The 23815-nt window shown below is 39.4% G+C and overlaps 1 long non-coding RNA gene across 1 annotated transcript in view; it reads left to right on the top strand.

Moving 5' to 3' along the window:
- Positions 1-3814: 3814 nt before the first annotated feature.
- LOC120300266 overlaps positions 3815-23815 on the top strand; it is a 58949-nt gene continuing 38948 nt past the window's right edge. Inside the window, exon 1 of the long non-coding RNA XR_005554613.1 lies at positions 3815-4046. This is a non-coding gene — a long non-coding RNA (uncharacterized LOC120300266). The remainder of the gene's footprint in view (positions 4047-23815) is intronic.

The raw sequence follows: 23815 nt of genomic DNA, 5'->3' as shown, positions 1-23815 counted from the left end.
CTTTTCATTCACATACACCATCCCAATATTTTTATATTTCATGTATTATAAAGAATACTATACTACTTATATAGCTTATCCCTCTTTCTGTAGGGCCCCTTTATATCTGTGATTTATCTAGCCTTTTAACCATATTCAAATAAGTGTTTAATCATATAATACTCCATCTGATAGGTCAAATCAAATCTCTTGAGTCTAATTCTAGCCTTCTTCTTTTGCAAAGTAGTTTTCCAAGTCAGTGTATTCAGCTTGCCAGGGGATTCTTCCTGTATTTTTGTGAATAGAAAATACAAGTTAGGTAGAATGTGTGTTTTTTGTCTCCCAAGCTCTAATAATTCTCCTGGCTGCTCTATAATTCATTTTATTAGATCTTCTTTCCTATCTTCAAGTTTATTTTGAAGTTCCAAAAAATAAGATATCTTTTCCATTTCCATTGTTGTGAGAAAATCTTGCAAGTTTTCTTTTGTTTGTATTAGACTGTAATTATCTTCATTTGTAGCTTCCCTTTTTTGGTCCCTGTCCTCTAGTTTGTATTCTGTTATCTGGTTTGTTTGTTCATTCTTTGTCATCATTTTCTGAGAGTTTTTAAATTGTAGGTTTAAAGATGTGTTCATTTATGTTGTCAAAGTTGTTTTTAATCTCCTCATGATTTGAAACCATTATCATTTGAATCTGTCACAGCATTGCATAAATTTTCTCTTGGAAAATATTTGTCTTGTCTTGAAGTATTGCTCCTGCAGATCTTTGATATTCCAGGCTAGGGCCTTCAGAAGGAGATATTAGGTGTCGTTTCCTGCCACTTTTTGATAGGTATGTAACATCCATTTTGTCTCCCCCCCCTCCAGATAGTCTTTCACTGGTACCATAGTTCTGTAATTAGCCTTTCAAACCAGCCAAATCTTATATAGTTCTTATCTTTATATATGGTTTTTATAATCCAATGCATTTCCAATTATCAAAGCACCGTTAAAAGCAATATTTTATAATAGTACTTCTATTCAGGGGTCTTACAATTATCAGCCAGTCAGATTTAGAGTCCAGAATGTTTAACTACCTAGGAGCTTTCCAGTAAATTTCCCCCTAGAAGATTAGCCAAAAGTCAAGGTTTTTCTTTCTCTGCAAACAATTCTTGAGCTTAGAAATCACAGCTCAGTAAGTATTTATAATCCTAGATGGTCAGCAGTTTTTAAAACAAATATAGTTCTCATTCTGTTGTAGGTAGCCCAGTGTGTTTTCTTTCCTCTGTTCCAGCTGTTCTCTATTTGGCGAGAAGCCACTGAGGTTCAAAGGAACAAGTTGTTCTTTATTTCTGGGCATCTTGCCTATTTCTGAGTCCTGCAACTGTTGCTTTATGCTCTAATTCTCCACTAGATGTCAGTAGGCATTCATTTTTCAACTTTTAAAGCAAAAAGTTATTTTCTTGTATTTTCATCAATATTCTTTCAGATGTAAAGTCTTAACAGTTTTCATGATTTTCAGATTTATCCAGACTGTAGTATTATTAAGTTCATTTCAATATATTTTTGTCCCTCATAAAAATTAAGTTGCCGCTTCTGTCTACGGAAGAGTGAGGGTATGGTCCCCTTCCTTCTCACTTTTAGAGGATTTTTTTGCTTCTTGGGGATCTTTTCCAGGAAATCAGTTACAAAATAGAAGAGAGAAGATCGATATTCTCACACAGTTCCAAGCATGCTGTTCACAATTGTTCTAGTTAGTGCTTTTGGACTTCAGCCGCTGGTAGTTTGGGCTAGTCACTGGTGTGCAGCTAGCCTTTCTCCTGTCAGGTTGGAGGGCTTTCCCTGGATCAAATGGATTGACCTCCATCTTACTGTGATCCATGGGGGGCTCCTTCTTTTTCACCTCTCCGGGGCGACTTTAGACCCATTTAGGGTCCCCTGGTAGGGCAAAACCAATCCCTCCATGCGCCATGGCACAAAACCGGAAGTCCTTATACAATTTTCTTAATCTAAACCACTCTCCCTGATTCCATTATTAATTTTCCCTGGTAAAAGTAATATTGGGGGAAGGTATTGTGCACTTAGTCAGTTACAGAATAATTTGTTTCTAAATAAACTTCAAAGTCTTTTAAGAGTCTGTTCTGAATAAACAATATGCTGTTGGGATTAAAGGGACCAGGGCTACCATATATGGCCTCCAACCGTCTGGACTACCACTACATGGTTTTCTTTATTTTCCTTATTCGTTTATCAAATCTGTATGGCTGCCTATCTATCTAGTGAAATTCTGGAGAGTGATCAGCAACACCAACAAAATAAAAACATATCCAATCTATTAAATCAAATCAGAAAAGACCAAACCAAAGGCCTCCAAATAAGGATCTCAGCACCCACATATCCACTCTGGAGCTCCAAGAACTGAATGAAGTGCCTGAGGGGAAGACGCAGTTTGCAAAGGCTCAGAAAGTTTATTGCTATTTAATGATTGCCTGATTTTTGAAGCCCAGATATGGAACACCTAAAAGAGACAATATGAACAAAGAGTTGCTATTATTGGAGAGATGAGTGTTCCATGGATATGAATGAGGAATCAGGGGAAATTAATAATATTTTGCAGTGTACTTTACAAATTGACATGCTGAGCATACCTGATTTGTTTCTATTGAGACAAAATATTCAGGTAAACAACATGTTTTGGTTCAGAGAAACTAATTGATAGTATTAATACCAACTGCTGCATAAATGCTACATAGGAATGAAAAACAATGAACAAGCCAAGACAGACCAAGAGTTGGATACCTAATTAATGTAAATGATAAGTAGAAATTAAATGATAAGTAGAACAATTAATCAGTGGAACAGCCTGCCTCCAGAAGCAGTAAATGCTCCAACACTGGAAGTTTTTAAGAAGAGACTGGACAGCCATTTGTCCGAAATGGTGTAGGGTTTCTTGCCTGAGCAGGGGGTTGGACTAGATGACCTCCAAGATCCCTTCCAACTTTACTACTACTATTACTAAATAGAGTCAGAGATGCAAATCTGAGGTACGTAGGAGGTCCTAGAATGTTCACAAGTCTTTCAATCCCTATAATCTGCTGCCCTCCCAACTCATGTTCCTTTTTAGCATCTCAAGTGAGTGAATGCAGAGGTGTGGATATAACCTGGAACATCTAACATCTTTCCATGGTTAAAAGCAAAGCAATAGATGTTCTTGATGCTGGGAAGCCTCTTTTTAACTGGATCAAGTCTGGTGTTTTGTCTTTTTGTTTTTTTAAAAAAAACACCATAATTCTTATGCAGTCAGTCAACTCTAAATGGGATTGCACATCCCTGAAGAACAACCAAGAGAGTTTCCCGAAAGGTGAATGACAATACTACTCTTTATGGGCATCCACCACAGGAGGGGCAGGGCTGTAGCATAATAGGCCATTCAAATTTCATAGGTAGTGTCTGCTGCCCCCAAAGATCTACGCTATCTACTTTTCTTTGGTGTTTTACTTAGTGACACGTTCCACAAGACATAGTGGCAAATCCTTAAGAAAGTGCAAGATAATTTTTCATAACAATTTCACATGGGCTGATTGGAAAATATTATCTACTTTGGTTTTGTTTTGGCCTTTTGCTTTTCCAATGAAAGGGAGGGAGGGAGGGAGGGAGGGAGGGAGGGAGGGAGGGAGGGAGGAAGACACAAAGAGAGATTGGTTTTCAGTTCTAAGCTGCCCAGAATTGTTTAGGAGTCAGCTGGCCAAATAAATAAAAGTTCCTGGGTGATGATGATGATTGTTATTGTTGTTGTTATTATTATTATTATTTCTTCCATGGTAGTTATATTACAGGTTAGGATCTTTCAGAATTCAGTTTTATCTTCCATAGTGTTTAATTTCTATATGAAACTGCTGTGAGAAGTTGTCCAACAGTGAAGATAATGATGATGATGATGGTGATGATGATGATTGTGATGACGATGATGAGATCACTCAGAGAATTGTGTTGGGATCTTACGGCACACAAATGGTACCTATAATACCTGCCTGAACAGTGCAGTGTAAAACCGTGAAGACCAATAAGCTTAAGCCCAGGTCCAGCAAGGTAAGCATTTCCATTGGTGTGAGTGAGTTATCTACCTGATGAGAGGTGTTCATCTGTTCTGGAAGGAGCTGCAACTCTTTGAAGGCTTAGGTGTACAGTTTGGGGATATTTCTGAATCCTTAATTTTACAAGAGACTTATAAACTCTTATGAACTCTTCACTGGAATAGTACAGTTGGACGTTATCTTTGAAGATGGTTCAGAAACCATTCAGCTAGCCTAAATTAGATCCGCTACATTTCCAGCTGGGGCTGGATGAAGGGATAATGCGTAATGGCCTTGGGACACACAGGACAGAGAGATGCTGCCTGGGCTATCAGTCAGATGAGAGACAGCATAGCCTGCAATGGCCTGATGGGTGGAAAAAGCAGCCCAGGAGGTGCCCTCCCCAAGTTCTTGAGCTGTGAAAGGGAATGGGAGGAGAATTTTATTTTCAGACTTGCAAGATTCTGCTAATGTAGTGTTACATCAAAGTAGAATTAGTTTATCTGCTCATGTTTCTGCCTGGTCTACGTGATAAGTCTGACATAATGTAATATTAGCTGGACTGACCACTGGTCCATTTTAGAACCTAATTCAGAGAGTGGGGATTGACCTGTGAACTATTTAAAATCAGAGAAATGTAAAGATGGGCTCTCCAATACTGTACGTTCCCGTCTTGCTCATCTTGAAACACTTCCACTAATGAAATGGCCAGATGATTCCAAAGGATATTTGGAGAATACTTCCTGAATGAGAAATTCCTCTTCTTTCAAAGAATTTCACTGTCTTTACTCCTTTTTATTGTTTCGTTTTTAAGGATCCCGTTGATATATATATATATATATATATATATATATATATATCCATTTTTCCCTGTAGTATTTACCTCATTTACTCTTTTTACTGATTTATTGCTTTTACGCTTTTACTGTTTTGCATTTTTAATTGTTTTGTAATCTTCCCTGAGAATTCCAGTTAGAAGGTAGTTTTTCTTAAAATGCAATATACAAATAAGTCTCTGAGTAAGCGATAACTCAAAATGTTTGAAATGTTATTTTGAAAGGAAAAATACTTGAAAGGAATAGTTATATTATCAAAGTCCACGATGGACTGATTATTGTATACAACAAGTTTTTGACAACTCTTAGCAACTGGCCTAGATTTCTCTACAATAACTTGTTTTCCTACCCTAACCTAATTTCAGATCGACCAACGGTGCATTCATTGCCACTGTGAGTGAGTCCATCCACCTTGTTCCTGGTTGTCCTTCCCCCTTTCCCAGCACTACAGACTTTTCCATAATTTACTTGGACTTCAGTAAGGCATTTGACAAAGTAGATCACAACCCTACTACTTGATAGGATAGAAAAATGTGGGGTAGACAGAACCACCACCAGATGGATCCGTAGCTGGCTGACCGGCCGTACTCAGCGAGTGGTCCTCAATGGAACTGCATCTATATGGAGGGAAGTGTGTAGTGGGGTGCCCCAGGGCTCTGTTCTGGGCCCAGTGCTCTTCAACATCTTCATCAATGATTTGGATGAGGGGATAGATGGGGAACTCATCAAATTTGCAGATGACACCAAGCTGGCAGGAATAGCCAACACTCCACTCCAGAAGACAGGCTTCAGGTACAGAAGGATCTGGACAGACTTGAACACTGGGCACTAACTAACAAAATGAAATTCAATGGTGAAAAAAGCAAGGTTCTACATTTAGGCAAGAAAAACCAAATGCACAAGTACAGCATAGGTGGCACCATGCTCAATAGTAGTAACTGTGAGAGGGACCTCGGAGTCCTAGTAGACAATCAGTTAAATATGAGCCAGCAGTGTGCGGCAGCTGCCAAAAAGGCCACCACAGTACTAGGCTGCATTAACAGAGGGATAGAATCAAGATCACGCGAAGTATTAATACCACTCTTCAATGCCTTGGTAAGGCCACACTTGGAATACTGCATCCAGTTTTTGTCACCACGATGTAAAAAATATGTTGAGACTCTAGAAAGAGTACAGAGAAGAGCAACAAAGATGATTAGGGGACTGGAGGCTAAAACATATAAGGAACGGTTGCGAGAATTGGGTATGTCTAGTTTAACGAAGAGAAGGACAAGGGGGGACATGATAGCAGTATTCCAATATCTCAGGGGCTGCCATAAAGAAGAGGGAATTAAGCTATTTTCCAAAGCACCTGAAGGCAGGACAAGAAGCAACGGGTGGAAACTAATCAAGGAGAGAAGCAACCTAGAACTAAGGAGAAACTTCCTGACAGTGAGAACAATTAATCAGTGGAACAGCCTTGCCTCCAGAAGCAGTAAATGCTCCAACACTGGAAGTTTTTAAGAAGAGACTGGACAGCCATTTGTCCGAAATGGTGTAGGGTTTCCTGCCCGAGCAGGGGGTTGGACTAGATGACCTCCAAGGTCCCTTCCAACTTTACTACTTTACTACTACTACTACTACTACTACTATTATTATTATTATTATTATTATTATTATTATTATTATTATTATTATTATTATTATTATTATTATTATTATTATTATTATATTTTATTGCATCCACATTACATCTTTAGCCACCAGGTGGTAGTATTGGCCTGCTGATGCTGCAAGGGAATACAGTGAAACTTAATTTAGATCTCTAGATTGTTGGTCAGGGTTACATAAATGACCAGGATAGAATCATAGAGCTGGAAGGGACCTTGGAGGTCTTCTAGTCCAACCCTCTCTGCTCAGGCAGAAGTCTTTATACCATTCCAGACAAATGGCTGTCCAATCTCTTCTTAAAAACCACCAGGGATGGAGTATCCAAAACTTCTGGAGACAAGCCATTCCCCTGAGTAATTATTACCACTGACCAAAAATTTCTCCTTAATTCTAGGCTGGATCTCTCTTTGTTAAGCTTCCATCGGTTACTGTCCTGCCTTCAGGTGCTTCGGAGAATAGGGTGGCCCCTTCCCTTGTATGACAGCCCTTCAAGTGCTGGAAGGCAACTATTCCGTCAACCCTAATCCTTCTCTTTGATAGGCATAGACATACTTGGTTCCTGTAACTATTCATCATATACTTTAGCCTCCAAACTCCTTATCGTCTTTGCTGTTCTTCTTTGCACACTTTCTAGGGTCTTGGCATCTTTTTTTTTTCTTTTGTATCACTATTGGATGGTTTTGCAGTTTTTCATAAAATATAAATTTAAAGACTGGGGGTGAATTTACTCCCAATATATCAGACATGATGTACCTGATCCTAAATGGGGCACCCATATTTTTGTTTTGCACTGCTTGTATGGTGGAAGTCAATCTAGTTTTTTATTATCTTATCTTAAATTCAAGTCACTAATTTTTATTTCAATTTGTTAAATATTTGAAGAAGACTATTAGCCTCCATTTGAATTTTCCATTTCACAACTGATACATACTTCCCCAACAGACCTTAAGATTTGTAAATATATATAATAGACCATATCTGTAATAATATCATAACTGAGGAATTTCATCATCTTTTTTTATTCTTTTTATGGCCCTTCTGGAGACCTTTGAAGAAGGCTAACTCTTGATGTTGTCTTCTTTCTTTTCCTTCCTTCCTTCCTTCCTTCCTTCCTTCCTTCCTCCCTCCCTCCCTCCCTCCCTCCCTCCCTCCTTTTATATATGAATAGGGATAACTCTATATTATTTTTGCTAACCTAAACCTTAATTCTAAACCCAGTCCTATTTTGAAATTAGTGTTTACTTCGCTTGCACTACAGAGTTCATTACAAGCAATCTTTTTAGTTAGTTAGTTAGTTACAGGTAGTCCTCAACTTATGACCACTTATGTTGCTAAGTGAGAAATTGAGTACGTTTTGCCCCATCTTATGAATTTTCTTGCCACATTTGTTAAGTGAGTCACTGCAGTTGTTAAATTAGTAACATGATTAAGTGAATATGGTTTCCACATTCACTTTGCTTGTCAGAAGGTTGCAAAAGATGATCATATGACCCCGGGATACTGCAACCGTCATAAATGTGAGTCAGTTGTCAAGCATCCAAATATAAATCATGTGACCAGGGGGATGCTGCAACGGTCATAAGTGTGAAAAATGGTTATAAGTCACTTTTTTCAGTACCATTGTAACTTCGAACAGTCACTAAATGAACTGTTGTAAGTCGAGGACTACCTGTAGTTAGTTAATTAATTAGTTAGTAAGGAAGGAAGGAAGGAAGAAAAAAGAAAGAGAATGAGAGAAAGAAAGAGAGAGAGAGAGAGAGAGAGAGAGAGAGAGAGAGAGAGAGAGAGAAGTAAGATGTGAATAAGATAGGATGATGCAGTTTGAATCTGGATCAGTCTGAATGTTGTTTCATATTTTGACTAATACTGAAGTTTTTAGCAACAAATTTTAAAAATGTGTGTGTTTCTAGCATCAATCCATTTCTTTTATTTAAGTGTCTGAAAGGAAGTGAATGCATCTCCTGTGTTGTACACTTGCATTAAAATGCACATGTGAACACTCAAGCAAGATACAGTATATAACTTTTTGTATCATTTGCCACAGATGGTCAGGCCATATTTATTTAACGCTGAGGGCAATTTAAATTTAGACTCATAACAAAAAGACTCTTCAGATATTAAATATAAATCATTACAATACCATCATTTAAAGCAGGGGTGTCAAACTGCCGGCCCACGGACCGATTTCATCATACCGGAGACGCGCCCACCCCATTGCCAGCAATGGTGAAAAAGCTCCGATGATGAGCATTTGTGGATACACACACATATTTAATAAGGTGCAACTAGGAAGGAAGACATGGAAGACTTGGGGAAATGTCTCTCCCAAAGATACTTAAAATTGCTCATCAGAGAGAGGCGCAGCAATGATTGCAAGTGAGGAGGAGGAAGGCTCCTCTGATTATCCGTGGTCAAAACTAGCCTATATCAAAGGGGAGGATATGCTGGATAACACAAGTATTCAGAGTTACTGTATATGTCAAGAAGAAGACACTGAAACTTGTTTGGTGTCATGAAGATTATGAAATGTTGATTTGACTTAATCAGATCAGACCTCATGACAGAGACCATCTCAGTCAGGATAATAATTAGATAGCAAATTGTATAATATACTTTATAATATCCCTCATTTTCCCTATATAAGGCAAAAGTCCCCAATTTGGAATAGTTTTCTGGTGAGCGGGATCTCTAGCCTTGGCTGATGTTACTTTGAGAATTCAGTTGCACGGAGCTAGGCCAGATCACTTCTAACCAGCCTTATCACCTATTTTCCAATAATACTTATCATGTCAGTTCCTTTATTCAGAATCAATTTAGGTGATGAATTAAATAGAAATAGCAGTATTTAGAATTATATACCACTTCATAGTGCTTTACAGCCCTCTCTAAGCGGTTTATAGAGTCAGCGTATTTTCCCCAACAATCTGGTTCCTCATTTTACTGACCTTGAAAGCATGGAAGGCTGAGTCAATCCTGAGCCGGTGAGGATTGAACTCCTGGCAGTGGAATATAGAGGTAGCCTGTAATACTGCATTCTAACCACTGCACCACCAGGGCTCCTGTTCCTAAACCCAACATATAACAGTAATGCCACCAATTGAAAAGTGGAAGAAAGGAAGTTATATCTGTAAGTCAATACCTTTTACTCACTACCTCATAACATTTTTGATGTTAGATTATTGTTGCAGAGTTGTATTTATTCTCCACTCTATCTTATCTTTATTCCAAACTTATAGACTTTTTCTCATATACACATTTCAAATAATACTTGCTTTGCCGAGAGCCAAGCTTATTGGCAAATACCCTTTTAGATCCATCAACAACCCCTGTGAGATAGAGAAAATGGCCAAGCCCTTACTCAAGCTACTTTGTGCCTTTCCCACAAGCTCAGGCCTCAACCTAGCAGAAAGATAGTTGTTAACCTCTGGAATACCTCGAAGGCACTAAGTTGCCTTCCTTTGATCTAAAATGTGCTGCAAAGCAAATTAATGCATGGCAGGTGACTGCAGAATATAATTTATCAGAAAGCTCAGCAAGTGTATTATGTATTATGTATTATGAAGAAGACATGGCATTTTGTATGTTCTATCCAGCAGGGGGAGAAAGTGCTACACCATTAGGCTCAAGATATTTGCTATGTAGTTGTTAAGGGAGCCCTTTCATTTTTTGTGGTTGTTGTTGCCCTCTGGTATTACAGTATGCACACAGAGGAGAAAAATTCCCTGCAGGGCAAGCCCTAGTTGATCTCTGCTGGGACTGACTTTTAGCATTGTGTCTTGGTGTTTCCTTCATCTCTTTTCAGTGTTTTTCACCTTTGATTGATGAGCAGCTTAATAGTGATTTGTGTTCTTAGGACAGATTTGAAATTTGTAAAAATAGTCATTGGGTCATTGTCAATAGTCACTAGTCACTGGGCTTCTTAAATTACTGAGGTCATCAAGTGCTTATGCCCACATGCATGCCCACGTACAGACGCACTCACAAAACTGGGGAATTTGTTAATCAGGACCTTATCAGATTTAACAATATATATGTAACTCAGAAATGGAATTAACAGTAGCAAGATGGAATAGTTGAAAAGGAAAAAATAAGCATCATGGAGGAGATCAATGGATTTGTTGAGGAGCCAGGAAAAGAAGAATAGACGAATAACTCTTTCTTGACACCCAGTGTAGTGTAGTAATTAGTATGTTTGAACAAATCTGGCCGTTGGGCTGGTTATTATTACCTATCAGCCCAGCAAAGACAGGCTGGTTATTATTACCTATCAGCCCAGCAAAGACAGAGTTATCGCAAGGGAAAGAAAATAGAAAGCTGTTTGGATATCCTAGAGAAGAAGTTTAAACTGATTTCGACTTACAGCAAGGACTCTAAAGAAAACAAGATAAGGAATTAGTCCTTCAGAAGAACAGAAGTTAAAGACAAAGGTTAAATAACACTATTTAGACAATATAACCATAATTTAAACCCAGCACTAACAATAATTGAAATTGGGCAGAATTTAGCAACCTTCATAGAAATTTTAATAGATTGATCTGCTAGCAAAAAGCATAGGTACAGCTCTGCGCATTTCTAGGTAGTATTAACTCAAATCAGCAATTGTGACATAGAGAGCATGGCAAGACATTGTGAGACCATCCTGATGACTTCATCCAAATATGGACAAAGGCACCCCAAGTATGGGATGTTACTGAACTTCCTCTTCAACATACTCAAGGATATTCAGGCTTGCTAATAAAAAATTCCCCTTCTACATGGACTAGAAAGAACAGTTGAGAGATAGTTGGCACAAAGAAAAGTCTGTTATAGATGCCCTCACAATAATGGTTTCAAATTTTGGATCCTGCATTCCAAGCCTCTTTGGATTTAATTTCTTCTATGGCTTTCTCTGGCCTAAATATTAGTGCAGACTGAGTTGAGAGGATTCAGTAGGAAAAATCTGAGGTGACACTTTATTTCCCAGGAGGAGGTAACAAAATTAGTTTTAGCCAATATTTCAAGCAACAAATTCTAATTTCTGGCACCACAGAAGCCCAGCACAGAAAAAGTACAAGATAGATAGACAGACAGATAGACAGACAGACAGATAGATAGATCTAATAAATAAATACATAAAATGAAGGTTTATAAAGTACTTTGAACCTTAAATTAGAAATTCTGTTTTTTTTTGTGTGTGTGTGTTTGTGTGTGTGTAATATATATATTAGAGAACTTTTAATTTAAGGTTCAAAGTACTTTATAAACCTTCATTTTATGTATTTGTTAGATCTGTCTGTCTGTCTGTCTGTCTGTCTCATACTGCCACTAACCACCACTTACCACTTATCAGGACTTAGGGCTATAAATGACAATTGAAAGAGCTGTGAATGGAGCTGATAAACATTCACACTCAATAATTATTTTATTAAAACTCTCCTGCCCTCATTTGCCAGGAGAGAAGGGAAATCACTAAGGTCCAGTGAAACATACAAGACTGTTTACAGAACCATATACATGTCTAAGACTGTAAAGTTATAAACGTTCCACTTTCAATGTATTGTAGCTCCAAACATTTCTTGGCTCCAAAAATTCAATTTCCTGGAAGGCAGATTGACTACCTCTCCCACCCCATTTCTCTTTTGCAAATATTCTCATTCCCTTTTGAAACAAGTCATTGCATTGTAAGATGTCATTCGGTGTTGATTCTCAACAGATAATGTTCCTCTATGGATATTTTGGTTCTTCTTACTACTAAAGAAAAGATTAGGGAAATGAGCTCGCTTACTTTGCTGAAGAGAAACTATTTGCTTGATTGTCAGACTTAATTTATAAGGGTCTTTTTCAATCGGGTGTCTTCAAATATGTTGGGATTACAATCTCCCAGCAACATGCCCGAATAAAGGCATGAAGTCAGGGCAGGCAATTAAAAAAGAAGAATACTCACTTCGAATTTAGAAATCTGGTCTTTGCTATCATAAAAATGGCTGTCCTCCTCATTGTCAAAAACAATGGGTACCATTATTCATTTTTAATCTATTGAGGTAGTGTCTTCTATATAAGCTTAAATGGATATTTTGCCTGGTTGCAGAAATTAGTGAACTTTATTTAAAGAAATGTGTGTGTGTGTAATATATATATTATTATATATATTACATATATATATTTTGAACCTTATCCTCAGGGTTCAGTTCAGTTCAGATCTGTTTGGAGAATTCTTGGAGGGAGAAAGTATCTTCTTTTTCCACTCAGAAACAAATATATGCATTGGCCATCCAAATTTCAATGCATCGCTTCATTTGTATATTACTCAAAGATGATACTCATTGGATTCATATTTCTCCTATATCCAGCCATGCGTTCAAATAGCAAAAGCCTGAATCCCTGATTACAGAATTTAAAACCCCATCAAGCTTTCTGGCAGAAACAACTCCTTATATAGAGCTTTACTTTTAAAATGGATACAATGGTGAAACACCATGCACATCTTTCCATATGAACTGGTGGGATTGTGAGTGGATTAGCTGATGTGGTAACAAAATACTAGACTCAGTATTCTTTTGGCATAAATCAATATAACCGCTTTATGTTCTCATGTTTTGATAAAGAGCAATGCATTCAAGTGCAATAATTCTGTAGTAAGTTGCATCATAATTATTCATTTGTTGATCAGGCACCACCCAGACTGCAATATTTTGCTACTGTAATAGAAGATTATGTATTCTTTAGTAGATGACTATAGCCTATGCCGGGGTAAGCAACCTTGGCACTTTTATGACTCGTGGACTTCAACTCCCAGAATTCCTGAACCAGCCATGCTGGCTCAGGAATTCTGGGAGTTGAAGTCCACGAGTCATAAAAGAGCCAAGGTTGCCTACCCCTGGCCAATGCAATGGAGTAAAGTTAATCAGAAATTATGTATAGAAAAGGAGTAGTCACCCATTAACTTTTCATATCCAAGTTCACTAATAAGAAAATATTACTGAATATTAAACCGGACAGTGTTTTTAATCATTTAAGAATATAGTAATGCTTGCCTGTAATTAATTCTGACAATGTCCTGCTTGATGTTCGAAATAGAAATACAGTACAGCTTAGGATATTGATGAAAACATTGCAAAGCACCTTCTCTCTTATTTTTTTAATAAGAGGCCGAACTGGCTTATTGGTCTGCTGGGAACTTGGGTGATTATGGGATAGCAATACAATACAAATAGGTGTTATCTGGACAAGATCACTGTTTCAAAATCCAGAAGAGCTTAAAGCTTTATCCCTGGCTCCTTGCAATGCTCTCCCCACCGCAATGCTGCAAGGAAAAATATAGGAAAGTCCCCTTTGCTACATGAGGGTGCCCCTGTGATGCTGGGGCAATGCAAACCATTGCCAGTTCCATAAGGCACTGCCTGTCGTTGATCTCCCCTTTCCTCTCTACATTCCCCAGGCATTCTGGTTTATTTTATTTCAATCACTAACCAGATAACAAAGACCATTCCCTATCCTTAAATGTTGCAAGGCTTTGTTGCATTGTCTTTGTTATACTGTGTGTAAATTCCACCCTACCATGAATTTAAACTCCTAATAATTATGTAATGTTTTATGTCCATAATATAGTCTTACTTATTATTTATAGAATAGGGAGAATAGTAGCTCAGCAATGGCTATGGGGAGAAAGCTCATAAATTCAGATTTAAAGATGCACTCAGAAGAAATAAAACTTTCCCTAATCTATTATGACATCAATACGCTATTTCATTTGTATATTACCAAAATCTTATAACTGCTGAGAAATCTCATTTTCTGTCATTCTAGCTCAAATAAAGTCACCTTTTATTATTATGATTAAAATCAGTAATATCAAAGGGAATAAAACAAAGCAAATAAATTAACTAATGAAATAGATTCAGCTTGACAAATGTATCCTTTTTGTACCAATTGTTGCCATGTTTTAATTGCAGCCAGACAAATTTCCGCCACTGTGTTGGCTATTGCATGGTTGGTGTCTGAGAGAAGAAAATTGGATAGTGTTCTTTTGTGGTTTGGGGGAGATGTTGCAGCAAGCACAATGAAGCACATGGTCCTTGCAATGAAGCACCACAAACTGGACACTTTCTATTTCCCCTGAGTCACAGAGCAGGTGCGTTCACTTAGTGGAGTTTTGGTAAACATGCTCTGTTATAATACTGATAGTAGCATGGGTGCCTCACCCTGAAAAAAATCTTTCTTCAACCTGAGCAAGGTTAGTGTCCGCCAGTAACTTGGAGATTATCAAGTGCTTTAACCTACCAAGGTTCTGCTAGTCTAGGGTGCTGACTTAGATTTGCTATTCAGCATAATTCAATCTTTGGAGGACTGTCTTCCTGGGGGAGGACATATATCAGAAATAATGGGACCAGGCGATTGGGGAAGAATCTTTACCCCTATTTGGGGCATTGCTGTCTTGATCCTGAGTACTCTGAATGGAGACTCTCCTTGGGGATATAAATATGGACTTCAACATTTTTGTTTGTATGGGTTCAAGTGCATAAAGTCCTATCTGGCCTCTTTACACACACACACAGGTTTTAGCTTCAAACAGGTTTGGGGTTACCAGTATTAGTTCCTCTCATTTGGTATAAACCCCACGTCCCCCTTTAACAGCCACTGAGGATTTTGAACCCATTTGGATAATGTGTTCCTGATGGGCTTTCCAAATCCTGTGTATGTGAAAGGTCCCTTTTGGTGTATTGGCAATTTTTATCTTGCTGAATTCTCTTTTTGGAAGATCTTCTCTGGAAGTTGCTCCAAGTGTCTTCTATTCCTTCCAACTGTGTTTCTGTTGGTCTAGAGATTAAAGTACTTGAAACTAGTATATAATTGCTGATTGTGAACATAATGCATAATTACGTAATTTAATTCAATCTTAGAATTTTCTCAGGTAGCAATACAGTCCCAGTGGTCTGTAGCATATTTGTTAAATTTATTTGCTGCCTATTTACTATAGATCCTCCTTTCCCTCTTCCTGATAGGGACGTTGCGCAAATATTCCCTGACCTGTTCTTCACAGCTGCCTAGTGGAACACATACCCTTTTCTTGGAGAAAACAGAGATGAAGCAGAATTAATTAGCTATGGCTTTTCTTTCTCATCAGTGTTACATCATCTTTATGAAGCATCTGGTTTATGTATCCTTTTTTTTATTTTGAAGATATCTGAAGTTTCCCCCCTGCTTCTTTGCATCCTTCACCAAACTCAGCTTATTCCAAAGTTTAGCATCTGATAAAACTTCTCTAATTTGAGGCTATTTCATGTGTGCTTCACCTTGGTGACCACTCTCTTCATTTTACTATCTATATGTGCTTCTTACTAGTTTTGAATCTTTACTAAATTTAAAGTGCAGAAATAGTTATTCCATTCTCTGTCTGCCTTGATAAGACTCTACCTCAAATACTGTGTCCAGTTTTGGGCAATATTAGGGGATTCAGAGATGGGCAACAAAGATAAGGAGGGCACTATAGACTAAGACTTATGTAAAAATGCTGACATTTCTGCTGCTCTTATAGAGCAGGGTGTCAAACTGCTGGCCCACGGGCCGGTTTCATCATACTAAAGCCATGCCCACCCTATTGCCGGCAATGCAAAAAGTGTCGCGATACGTTGTGACACGTCACGTGACGTGGCGAGTTTGACACCTGTGTTGTAGAGGCATGAATACAAAGTTTTTCTTTCTGTTCTAAGCCAGATATAATAGTGCTATTATAAGCCATTACACACATCTGGAGAGAGTGTCAATAATGTTAAAATGATACAATAAGTATGGCCTGTCAATTAAAGCCCTCCCCTTTTAATATGTGTTATACATGTCACAGAAATTTTAAAAAGGGCCAGGATTTTGATAGCCCAGTGAAGCCTGCCTTTTTAGTATCATTGACACCCTTTCAGATACTATCTTACATTTATTTTAGCCCAGATGAGCCAAAATAACTTTTTGGATTTTTTTAGCAGTAGTAAATACTATACTCAAAAATAGCTCTATATAGATGCTAAATGTACAGTACAATATAATCCCTCCTTACTCTGTCTCTGTCTTTGGGGCTTTTGCTCATTTTAAATGAATTGTATGGTCCTTCCACCAGCTATTACAAAAATCATATGTGCATTCCTGAATATTCCTGAAGTTCATTTTATTTATTTCCTAGCTTAGTGTATAGATAATGAAGCCTATAACCTTTTCACCTAGTTGTTAAAAAAATGTATAGACTACCAGCAAGTAGCCTGAATCTGGAAGGACAAAGTTAGGAAAGCTAAGGCTCAGAATGAACTAGCAAGAAATGCTAAAAATAATAAAAAAGTTTCTTTCAACATGTTTTAAACAAGAAAAAAGTCAAGGAAATGATCAGTCCACTATTGTAATGGGAGAAAGTGGCAAGGAGATGATGGGTAGCAGGGAAAAAGCAGAACTGATTGATTCATCCTTTGCATCTGTCTTTACATCAAAGGAAATAATAGTCCAACATATTAAAAGCAGTAATGTAGAAGACAGAATAAAATTACAAGTCAAAATATGCAAGAAAATGGTAAGAGGACACCTACCCATGCTAGATGAGTTCAAATTGCCAGGACCAGATGGCTTACATCCCAGAATCCTGAAGGAGCTGGCAGATGTGATCTCAGAACCACTGAACAAATGATTTCCACACTCCTGGAGCACCATGGAACTACCAGCGGACTGGGAAAGTGCTGATGAGGTTTTAATTTTCAAAAAGAGGAAAAATGGATCCAGGAACCTACAGACCAATCAGCCTAACATCAATACTTGGAAAATCCTGGAAAAGATAATTAGCAGATTTGCAAGCATCTAGAAATGAACAAAGCTATTACTAGAAGCCAGCCTGGGTTTGTTAAAAACAGACTATGCCAGACAAATCTTACTGCCTTCTTTGACAAAGTGATTAAATTAGTGGATCAGTGAAATACTGTGTCCATAAATCTTACTTAGATTTCAGTAAGGCATTTGACAAAAACCACAACTTACTCCTTGGTAAGATAGAAAAATGTGGGATAGACAGTATCACACTAGATGAATTTACACCTGGTTAACTATATCCCAGAGAATCAGGGGAAGATGGCAGCAACAGAGGAAGCAGGCTCACATCCCAGGGAGAAAGGTTGCCAGTAAATTAAGACAAAATGGTAGGAGGAGTGGATGAGAAGGAAAAAAAGGTCATTGAAAAAAAAAAAGACTGGAGAAGTGAAAAGGGGAAGAAAAGAGTCAAGGAATCAGGAGGAAAACACCAACAAGGGGCAGCAGCCTACAGCGAACTTGCCTGCTGAGAGAGGCCCAGCTGCACCCAAGAGGCCTACCCAGAGACCGGAGCCCATTGAAGAAGAAGAGACCACAGCCTATCAAAGAGGAACCAGAGTGGGCCTCCCCAACCGATAGAGTGGTCGCGCAGGATCACAAAGGGGACATTGGAGGACCTTGGGCCTATGGAGGCCTACATGAAAAGCCCGGCAGCCCAGCGATCCAACCCAGCCCAATGAAGTGGAGACTGGCATAGCAAACCAGGTGATGTGACGTGCTGGCAGCTTAACCGGTGGAGAAGAGGGGGCCAGTGGCAGCGTGAAGCTACTGACCAGTGAGGTGCTGGGGGCAGTGCAGAGGTGGTGGCTGGCAGTAACATGAAGCTACTGACTGGGGTGGTGGCTGGGGCAGTGCAGAGGTGGCAGGCGGCGGCAATGTGGAACCACTAACCAGTGAGATGGCTGGGAACAGTGCAGAGATGGTGGGCAGCAGTAGCAAGAGACCAGGAGGCCTACAGGTGGTGGCAAGGCAGCACAACAGAGGCAACAGAGCAGTGGAGGACCCAACCAGCAGCTCGAGAACCAGGCTAAACATCGGAGACAGAGCAATGGCCAGAGACGGAGAGACAGAGCGACGGATAGAGGCAGTTGGTGACAAGGCCCAAAGGAGAAAACCCAGCTACTAAACCTGCTCATCAGAAGTGGCTGGCGGCAACTGGGGGCAGCTAGAAAGACTGGCCGAGCACAAAAAGGCAGTCAAAACCAGGGCAGAGAGGACAGAGATATATAAGAAACTAATTAAGAAAAGGAAGGATAGCAAAGAATTTTTAGGCAGGGAGCAGAAAGCTAAAAGCAAATGCTTTGTGGAGGAGAAAGCAGTCCTTCCCTTCATTAAATAGCCCTATTCCATCACTAACTCTTAACCAATATAAACTGCATTTTTTTTCTTTTAAAACCAAAGGGCATACCATCACATATTATCTAAAACAAAATAGCAAGGCAGAAAAACAAGCACAAACAGAAAAAAGGATAGAAAAATAGGCATAATTATCCAGAAACAAGGCTAACAGCAAAGCACATCCACCAAACAAAAGGAGGGATTTCCAAACAACATACTCATGGAACAGATGACTGACACTATTGTGGTATGCAATACATGTTCCATGTATGTGCTCATGCCCAAAGAACACCCAAAGTATACATGTATTAGATGTAAACTATGTGAACTGCTACAGGAAAAAGTAAGGAACTTAGAAGCAAATCTAGCCAAACCCCAACGTACAAAAGAAAGCTCTACCCAAACAGAGCCAATTAACAAACAAATAACTCCCAGAGGATTTGACCCTACCGATAAACCCTCAGAGGAAGACAAATGGTGGTATGTCACACAAAGAAGGAAAACAATACTCAAAGAAAGAAGCAGCATACAACTAACAAACCCCTTCTGCCCAATCCAACCAAACCAGAAGCAACCCTACTAAAACTGAGCAATCGATTTCTCCCCCTAGATGGAAACACACAGACTCACAACCTTCTCCTCAAAAAAACAACAACCATGCAGACACCTAGCAAGGAAATAACTTCAAATATCCCTTAAAAAATCACTTCAAACATTCCTAAAAAAGTCACATCAACAAACACACCAGAGATAAACAGACAAGCACCCCAGACTGCAGCCCTCCCCAAACGAAGGGACGTGTTGGTAATAGGAGATTCTATCCCCAAAGGAATGGAATCATCCATCTGCAGACCAGACATACAATCCTGGGAGGTATGTTGTCTCCCTGGAGCAAAAATCCAAGATATTGCTGAGAACCTAACCAAAATAATTAGGCCTGCTGATTACTACCCCTTCCTCCTCCTCCACATTGGGACGAATGACACAACAAAGAACCTGAGTACAATAGTGAGAGATTACAAACAACTAGGCAATAAAGTTAAGAAACTAGGAGCACAAGTAGTGTTCTCATCAGTACTCCCAACGAAAGGCCAACATCCATTGAGGGAAAAAAGAATTCTAGAAATAAACCATTGGCTAAAGGGTTGGTGTTGCCAAGAAAACTTTGGTTTCTTGGATCATGGACTGCATTTCATTCATGAAGGACTCTTGGCAAGGGATGGGCTGCACCTCACAAAAACAGGGAAAATGTACTCAGAAAAAGACTGGCCCAACTCATCAGGAGGGCTTTAAACTAAAATTGAGGGGGAAGGGTGACCAATCTTCAGAATCTCTAGAACCAAAAACCAATCATAAATCCCAAGAAAACAAATCAAACAATGAGGTGGGCAGAGAAGAGAAAAATGAAAACTCAAACAACATTCAGGAGAGGCAAGAAACATTCCCACAGACAGGCATAAAAGCCTTAAATGCTTATATACAAATGTTCAAAGCTTGAGGGGAAAACGGGGCAAACTAGAAGCAATAGTACATGAGCGAGGGTATGACATAGCTGGCATAACAGAAACCTGGTGGGATGAAACCCATGAATGGAATGGACTGATGGATGGATACAAATTGCTCAAAAGAAACAGGTCGACAAAAAGAGGAGGGGGAGCTGCACTATATGTAAGAGAACACTACAAATCCACAGAAACGCACAAGATCAAAGATCAAATCTCTCCAGAATGCATATGGGTCAATATAAAAGAGGGGAAAAATGACATTACCATAGGTGTATATTACAGACTACCTAACCAATCAGAAGAAATAGATGAACTCTTTGCCAGCCAGTTAAGAAATGTATGTAGGAAGCACACCACAATAGTAATGGGTGACTTCAATTATCAGATATCAACTGGGAGACAAACTCTGGAGCGAGCGGGAGATCAAACAGCCGACAACTTTGTCACCCAAAATGTGGAGGAGGGAACTAGATGTAAAGCCATACTGGACATAATTCTAACAGAGAAGAAATGATAGAGGGAGTTGAAGTTACCAGAACCTTGGGTGAAAGTGACCACGTCATACTGGAATTTAATATAATGCAAACACTAGCAACAGAAAACAATCCAACTAGGGTCTTAAACTTCAAAAGAGCTGACTTTAACAAACTCAGAGAGAATCTAGGAAAGATCCCATGGATGAAAATCCTAAAGGGAAAAACAACCCAAGAAGTGTGGGAAACTCTGAAAAATGTGATCATAAAAGCCCAGACCAGCACAATACTACTGAAAAAGAAAAACAAGAAATTCAAGAAGAAACCAGCATGGCTGCACAAAGATCTTTCTGACAAACTGAAAAAACAAAAAGGACAAATACAAAAAAAAGGAAAGAGGGCCACATAACTAAGGCTGACTATCAGCAGACAGCCAGAGCATGCAAAGATAAAGTCAGGAAAGCAAAGGCTCAGAACGAAAAAGACTTGCAACAGAAATCAAGGATAATAAAAAAAGTTTGTTCCAACATATTAACAACAAGAAAAAAGTCAAGGAAACTGTAGGTCCACTAAAGAGAGAAGATGGCAAGGAAATAACAGGCAAGAGGGAGAAAGCAGAACTGCTTACCTCATACTTTGCATCAATTTTCACACAAAAAGAAACTACAGCCCAACATACCAAAAAAAAAAAAAACCCACTGCAAAAGACAAACTAGAAACTAAAATTAAAATAAGCAAGAAAATGGTAAGAGAACACCTATCTGACCTTGACGAATACAAATCATCAGGATCCAACAGATTACATCTCAGAGTTCTGAAGGAGCTGGCAGATGTTATCTCAGAACCATTGCACCATATCTTTCAAAAATCCTGGAGCACCGGGAAAATACCTGAGAATTGGAAAAGGTCTGATGTGGTTCCCATCTTCAAGAAAGGAAAAAAAAAAACAGACCCAGAAAACTACAGACCAATCAATCTAACATCAATACCTGGAAAAGATAATCAAAAAACAGATCTGCGAACAACTAGAAGCAAACAAAGTTATAGCTAGTAGCCAGCACAGGTTTATTAAAAACAGATCACGCCAAATCAATCTTATTTCATTCTTTGAAAAAGTAACTAAACTAATAGAGCAGTGAAATTCTGTGGATGTAGTAAGGCATTTGATAAAGTAGACCACAACCTACTCCTTGGTAAGCTAGAAAAAGGTGGAATAGACAACATCACCACCAGGTGGATCTGTAGCTGGCTGGCAAACTGTACTCAACGAGTAGTCCTCAACGATACTACATCCACGTGGAGAGAAGTAATTAGCGGGGTACCACAAGGTTCCGTCTTAGACGCAGTACTCCTCAATATCTTCATAAATGACTTAGATGAGGGAATTGAAGGGAAATTCATCAAATTTGCAGATGACACCAAACTGGCAGGAGTAGCCAACACCCCAGATGACAAACTCAGGATTCAAAAAGATATTGACAAACTTGAACAAAGGGCCCTGTCCAACAAAATGAGTTTCAATGTGGAGAAAAGCAAAGTTTTACGTTTAGGCAGGAAAAGTGAAAGATACAAGTACAGATTGGGCGAGACCTGTGAGAGGGACCTTGGAATCCTAGTTGATGATCACTTGGCCATGAGCCAGCAGTGTGCAGCAGCAGCCAAAAAAGCTAATACAATCCTGGGTTGTATAAACAGAAGCTTAGAATCAAGATCACGCAAAGTATTAGTACCGCTTTATAAAATCCTAGTAAGACCACACCTGGAATACTGCAGCCAATTTTGGTCACCATATCACAAAAAAGATGCTGAGAGTTTGGAAAAAAATTCAGAGAAGAGCAACTAAGACGATGAAAGGCCTGGAGACTAAAACATATAAAGAACAGCTGCAGGACTTGGGTTTGGCTAGTCTAAAGAAAATAAGAAACAGGGGAGACATGATAGCAGTGTTCCCATACTTGAGGGGCTGCCACAAAGAAGAGAGGGTCACGTTATTCACCAAAGCACCAGACGGCAGGACAAGAAACAATGTTTGGAAACTGATCAGAGAGAGAAGCAACCTAGAATTAAGGAGAAATTTCCTGACAGTGAGGACAATTAACTAGTGGAATAGCTTGCCTCCAGAAATCATGGGCGCTCCATCACTGGAGATTTTTAAGAGGCTAGGCCACAGGTCGGCAACCTGCGGCTCCGGAGCCGCATGCGGCTCTTTGAGCCTTCCCCTGCGGCTCCCAGCTTCCTCTGCCTTTACAGAGAGAGAGAGAGAGACAGAGAGAGGAATTGCGCTTCCCTGCTTCTCTCTCTCTCTCTCTCTCTCTCTCTCTGTGTGTGTGTGTGTGTGTAAAAGAGAGTGCACTCACAGTGTTCTCCGAGGAGCTGGGCGGAACTCCTCCCTTCGCTGCGTCTCTGCAGGAAGCAGGAAGGGCAGGAGAGAGCTAGCTAGCCCAGCTAGGCTGACTCAGGAATTCTGGGAGTTGAAGTCCATGAGTCATAAAAGAGACAAGGTTGCCTACCCCTGATCTTGTTGGACAACAGCTTGAAGCTTGCCAGGTGAGCAGCAGATAGGAGAGGGGGGGAGAAAGAGAGAGAGGGAGGGAGAGAGAGAGAGAGAGAAAGAGAGCAGGGGAAGAGGAGTGGCAGACCAAGGGCAGATAGAGAGGGAGAGAGAGAGGGAGAGAGAGAGACCCTTTTGACATCTAAAATGAAGATAACACTGCATATATCCTTTTTTACCTGTGTGTGTATGTGTGTGTGTGTGTGTGTATACATACACACACACATACATATACATATACACACACACATACATACACACACACAAACACACACACACAAACACCTATAATAAAGGTAAAAAAGGATATATGCAGTGTTATCTTCATTTTAGATATCAAAATGGTTTTGCGGCTCCCAGTGTTTTGTTTTTGGTGGGAAATGGGTCCAAGTGGCTCTTTAAGTGTTTTGGGTTGCCTACCCCTGGGCTAGGCAGTCCTTGTCTGAGAGGGTATAGGTTCTCCTGCTTAAGCGGGAGGGGGGAGGCTGGACTAGAAGACCTCCAAAGTCTCTTCCAGATCTTGACAGATTTGAATATTGGGTTCAATCAAATGTGCAGGCATAGAATAGGTGGTACCTGGATCAACAGTAGTGACTGTGAGGGGAATCTAGGTGTCC

The sequence above is a fragment of the Crotalus tigris genome, unplaced genomic scaffold (assembly GCF_016545835.1).
Source record: "Crotalus tigris isolate CLP2741 ecotype Arizona unplaced genomic scaffold, ASM1654583v1 scf7180000024339.11422700, whole genome shotgun sequence".
Lineage (NCBI taxonomy): Eukaryota > Metazoa > Chordata > Lepidosauria > Squamata > Viperidae > Crotalus > Crotalus tigris.
This window is presented reverse-complemented; position numbering and strand designations above follow the sequence as displayed.